We start from the raw sequence: 6332 nt of genomic DNA on the forward strand, positions 1-6332 counted from the left end.
GCAAACTTGAGTAATAATTTTGAGGGAGTTTGGTTCCATTGCAAAAGATCAGCCAAGTCACCATCCCTCCATAGTTTCATTTGCCACATGAAAATTAGGTGTTAGCATGAGCTAAACAAATGAACATTTTAGAGGGATTATATTGTTGAAGTACACTAGAATGTTTCTGGAGTGACAACGAAGAAGCAGTATTTGCAGTGTTTCAATACCACTTCATGGGGATCATCACTGACTATAGGTATTGGCCTTAATTCAGTTTCCTGATGGAACAAGTTCTGAAGACCAGTACAGAAAACTAAATAAGAAAGCTCAGTGTTTTTCTTTCTAGCATACTTGTCCATCTGCTGTGGTAAATGAGAAGTAAGGATAATTTTTGGCTTCTGAATTAGTCTGGACAAAATGAAAGATAAATTATAAAATAAATAAGCAAGGGGATACCTAGAAGATATACAGACAGAGAAATATTCAAGAACTGAATTTCAGTATAAAGATTTCTTTAAACAGCTCCCTATAGTGTGCTATTGCAAATAGCACCATTGTGTTTGAGAATCAGAAAGTGAAGTTGCCAAGAAAATTCAATGAATATAAAACCAATTAGTATGCCTGTGTGAAGCGGCTAGCATTAACTATGGATTTGGATTCAGCTGATTCATCCGATTTAGGAGACGGTGATTCGATTTGGTGATTCAAATCACTGTCCCGAATTGATCTGGCTGAATCTGATCAGCCAGGCCCATCCCCTGCCCACTCTCCCAGCCCAGCAATGGCTGTCCTGTCCAACCCAGCTATCCCTCACTGTCCCACACTGCACAGGGGGGCTCTGCATGAGCCGCCTGGCCTCCCCTGCTCCCCCAGTCCCCCCCCCATGGCTGCTCCACCTGCCGCGGCTCCAGCCCTTTAAGAAAAAAAGGGAAAAACCCTGAATTCACCATTCCTGCCAGTAGGGGGTGATTCCTGCTGCCCCCTGATGCCCTGAACCATGTGGGAGGCTCTGCATGAGCACCCTGAAGCTGCAAGGCTGCTGCAGGAGTGGTGAGCCCCAGAGTTTTTCTTGGTTTATTTTTTCTTAAAGGGCAGGAGCTGGGCTGGGCGGGGCTGCCATGGGGGGGCTGAAGGAGTGATAGTGGGATCAGGGGGCTCATGCAGAGCCCCACACACAGCGTGGGGCAGTGTGGGGGGGGGAGTGGGGTTCCCCCCACACCTGGCAGCACCCAGTGAGTCGGGGCTTTTTTTTAAAGCACTGGGAGCTGGGGCAGGCGGGGCATCCATGGGGGCAGGTGGACTAGGGGAGCAGAAGGCAGTCAGGGGGTGCTGGGGGAGCAGGCAGGGGATGGGGCCTGGCAGGGGTTCCCTCACAGTTCCCTTCCCACTCCTCCATCCCCGGCTCCCCCACTCCCTACTTACCAGCTCCGAGTCCGGCTGCAGATCCCTGCTGCAGCCAGCAGGGACTATCCAAATCATCAAAGCTCTCCGAATCAGAGATTCAGTCACTGAATTGGGCCAAATCTTCTCCAGATTGAATCACCAAACAAAGCTTCACACAGCCCTACCAATTAGCTCATGTTAATTGTCTAAGATGAGTGAAGTGCAAATTATAGAAAATTAAATTAGGCTTTAATTATTAATTAATTTCTTCTTATCTAAGGTGTTATTAAGACTTATTATTAAGGAAATAAGTCAGATCCTCCCTAGGTGTACATCACTGTGAGTCGATGGAATCAGGGAATGTATATCTATTGACATCAGCTGAGAATCCCTGTTGCTTAAGAGCAAAATGCTGAACTGCAACAGAAGTGAGCTGAAGTCTAATGTGGAATTGTACAATATCAGAACACTTCTGCATTTCTATTGGAAAATTATATCTTGCATTTTACTCTTTTTTTTTATCCTGTACTTGAGTATTTATAATTTTCACAATGGTAATTTTTTATTTGCTTAACACCTTCCAGTTAGGTTTATTTAATGCAACTCTAAAGGAGATTAACTTAAGCCACAAAATTCAGATATGTATAGAGATTTCAATCCATTACATTTTGCAGACTTTGGGTTCAGTCCATTATGCAGATGGAAGTCAGGTGCAAAATGCAACTATAAATTCAAGTTCATATTTCAACCTTGGGATCAACAATACTTGCCAGCACATACAATTTTGGTTTGGGTTTTTAAGGACTATGTTTTGGACTGTCCAGAACAGAGATTTTGGCTTTGGTCCATCCCTCGGCAATGTATTTAAAGCACTACAAAAATTTAACTCTTGTCACATGGTGATCTTAAGCAAACAAGGGAAAAACAAGAAAAATGAGAGCATATATTATGCAATTATGTTCCACTAAGTAGCAGAGCTTTAAGAGGTCATTTGCCATTGTGTTCAGTGGTAGATGTGTCCCCAAGAAACATTTAAAGAAATTAAACATTATATATATGAAGGTTAATTACAGACCATATGTTTGAAGAACTCAGTTGCATAAAATAATGGGTCAATTGTGTCATTTAAATTTGGGAAAACATACGAGAGTTTTTTTATCCAACTCTGTGAGTTTGGTCCAGTTAATTTCTGGTTTGGTACAGTGCCTTTTGGAATCCTGTTGTTATAATACCTATATGATAGGACACATTATTTTTCCCAGGTATTCCCTATGGGAAAGATAACAATGTGAAAAACAATTTACTCTCTTCTACACAAAATCACTGTACTAATTCTGAGTAGGTACTTTATTGACATTGAAAAATATAGCTAATTATCCAGATTCAGATACAGAGGTGTGTTTTCTTTGTTTTTTGGGGGGTTTGATCATTTTTAATCCATAAAAAAATATAAACCATGATATGTAGCTTAACAGAGGCCCTTCTACATATTTCTCTAGGCAGGACTCGATTAACCCTTTAGTGGGTCCTAGGCAAACAAACTCGAGAGCCTCTACTTAATACTGTATATTCTATTACTTTTTTTCACTCAATAATTATAATATGTAAAATAAACACACCTGTGCCCCTTCTTCACTTAAGGCCCTAGGGATGTGCCTAGTTTGGCTATGCATTAACCTGTCCCTGTCTCTAGGCTTTCTATTTCACATTCATCAAGTAACATCACTTATGTTGTCAGAGTTCTGATTGGACTAAAAGATTTAAGAAATTCAGTTATTTATTCATTGGAGATCTTTTATTCACCTCTACTGTTTTAACCATATAATGGTGCTAGCAAGGAAATATAATAGCAAAAATTTCATACTGAGGTCATCATTTTGCATAATATTGTAACTGGAGAGACTCTAAATATTCTCTTTTATGCATATATCTCATGGGAAGAGCACTCAGCCAAATCTGATCGGTTGCAATGCTTCCTCACAAGTAATGATGAGCTTTATTTGTCTCAAGAAGTCTATGGACCAACAAGGGACAAAGTGCTGCTGGACCTGGTACTGGCCAAAGTGGTGATCTAGTCAGTGACCTGAGAATTGAAGGGAAGCTGAAAGACAGTGACCATGAGTTGATCAATTTCTCTATTCACGACAAAGCTGGCAATTCAGTCAGCTATATGGAAGTCCTTGACTTTAGAAAGGCCAGCTTCCACAAGCTTAGGAGGCTAGTTGTTCAGGCCCTGCGAAACCACAATCTGGCAGGGAACAATGTCCATGATGAATGATCACTCCTCAAGGATGCAATCCCTGACAAGGGAAGTCCATTGCAAACTGTGGAAAAAGTAGCAAGAGGGCTGGATGACCCCCTTGGTTCAATAGGGAACTCAAGGACCTCCCTGCACCTAAAAAAAGAAGCTTATAAAGGATGGAAGATGGGCAACTTCACTCAGGAGGAATACTCATCACTAGCCTGCACCTGTAGGGAGCAAACTAGGAAAGCCAAGTCTGAAATCAAGCTCGAACTGGCCACTCAAATTAAGGACACCAAAAAGTCCTTCTTCAAATATGTGGGAAGTCAGAAAAAGAATAATGGTAACATTGGGTCCTTACTAAACCAAGTGGGGCAGCTGATAACTGACACTTAGGAAAAAGCCAATCTTCTTAATGACTACTGTACATTGGTCTTCCATCAGCCCAGTGGGATCACCCTGCCTGATAAGAGGCAGTATCACCAAGGGAAGGGCAAACCTGCAACTATCATTACCACTGATTTTGTGAGGGAACATCTTAACAGACTGGACATCCACAAATCAGCCAGCCAAGATGGAATGCACCAAGGAAGAAGGGAAGATCTAGGGAACTATAGGCCAGTTAGCTAGATCTCAATCCCTGGAAAGATCCTGGAAAAAATCATTAAGGAAGCCATTACCAACATCCTAACAGAGGGTAATATTCTGAGAGATAGCCAACACGGCTTCGTGGCGGGTAGATCTTGTCAGACCAACCTGATTTTCTTCTATGACCAGGTGATGCATCACCTGGACAAAGGAGAATAGATGGATATCACATTCTTGGACTTCAAGAAAGCCTTTGACCTGGTGTCCCATGATGTCCTCATGGAAAACTTGGGAAACTGTGGCCTAGACAATTTCATGGTCCTATGGCTGGGCAACTGGCTCCATGGACAGACCCAGAGAGTGATAGTTGATAGAGCTAAATAAACTTGGTGCGCTGTAATCCCCAGGGCTCCATTCTCAGACCAGTACTCTTCAATGTGTTTATAAATTATCTGGACTCAGGCATTATACGCGGACTGGCTAAGTTTGTTGATGACACTAAACTATGGGGAAGTCCAGCCACCCCAGAGGATAGGCTGGCAATCCAGGCTGACCTCGACAGGCTTACAAGGTGGGTGGATCAAAACCTGATGGCATTCAATACCAAGAAACGCAAGGTAATCCACCTTGGAAGAAAGAACCCCTACCACACTTATAGGCTCAGCAGTGCTATGCTAGCTAGCACGAGGTCCAAAAGAGACTTGGGGGTCATGATTCACCACAAGATGAACATGAGCCACCAATGTAACACCGCAGCCAGCAAAGTAAACAAAACTCTGGCCTGCATCTTCTGATGCATCTCAAACAAGACTCAGGAAGTCATCCCTCCACTTTCCTCAGCCTTGGTGAGACCACAGCTGGAATACTGTGTCCAGTTCTGGGCTCCACAATTCAGAAAGGATATGGAGAAGCTCGAGAGAGTTCAGAGGAGAGCCATGCAAATGATTAGAGGACAAGAGAGCAGGCCTTATGAAGAGAGGCTGAGAGACATGGGACTCTTCTGCCTGGAAATTGCAGGCTCAGGTCTTACTTGGTGGCAGCCTATAAGTACATAAGGGGTGTGGGAACTGGGAGAACGTCTTTCACCAGGACACCCCATGGGAAGACAAGGTCCAACAGTCACAAACCCCTGGAAGACTATTTTAGGCTGGACATAAGGAAAAGCTTCTTTACCGTCTGAGTCCCCAGGGTATGGAATAGTCTCCCTCAAAAGTGGTGCAGGCACCTACTCTGGATTCCTTTAAGAAACACTTGAATGCCTACCTAGATGTCTAGAACATAATTTGCAACAAACATATGGATGGTTGCAGAAATTGGTATAATTTGGATATGAAGCCACTCACCTCCAACCCCCCCACCCCCCAGTTTAAATGCAGTCCAAATACACAGTGAGTAAACGTTTTTATTACCAGACATATTTAAACTAATTGATTAAAGATAGGGTCAAGCAGTCACATTATAAAACCACTGGCTTACGTTGTATCTCTATACTGAAGTCAAAGTCAAAAGTCAAAGTGCTGTTGCCAGTGTCCTGCTGATGTCTCTATTGTCTAAATAAACAGAAAACCCCAACTTCTAGGAATGCAAGTGAGCATTATATTTAAAGAGGTTATAAGAATTCATATTTAGACAAGGTGCTGAAATGAATAGGAGTTCAGGGTACAGGAGTCAAGTACTGTCCAGCCACTTATCTCCATTTCAATCTTTCCCATGTTCAAGTACCGTGAACCATGAATTAAAGCAATTCAAGCCTTATATGTTCCAGGCTCTTCCCTGGGATTCATTATTCTTTTTGTAGAAAACATAGTACTAGATATATTATTGAAATTTAATACTTGAGCCTTCAGTACAGGATTGTTAGGCTTGATAATAAACTATATCTATAATAAACTGTAAAACAAACTGTTCACGCAGGAACATGGTGTGACCTTTCTTTTGGTGTTGTGGCAATTATTTAAACTTCATGAAAAGATACTATAAAATATTTCTCCAAACCTTACTCAAGTGCTTGCACTTTTCAAACCTTGTCATCGGTTATTTTAGAGTTCCAATATCCAGAATAATGATTTCTGATACTCTGTCTTGTGAGATTCAGAATACAGTTTTGTACAGAATATAGTAAAACAGAATACAGTAA

Source organism: Gavialis gangeticus, unplaced genomic scaffold (genome assembly GCF_001723915.1).
Source record: "Gavialis gangeticus isolate Ggan-Ray unplaced genomic scaffold, GavGan_comp1, whole genome shotgun sequence".
In the NCBI taxonomy this organism is placed as follows: Eukaryota; Metazoa; Chordata; order Crocodylia; family Gavialidae; genus Gavialis; species Gavialis gangeticus.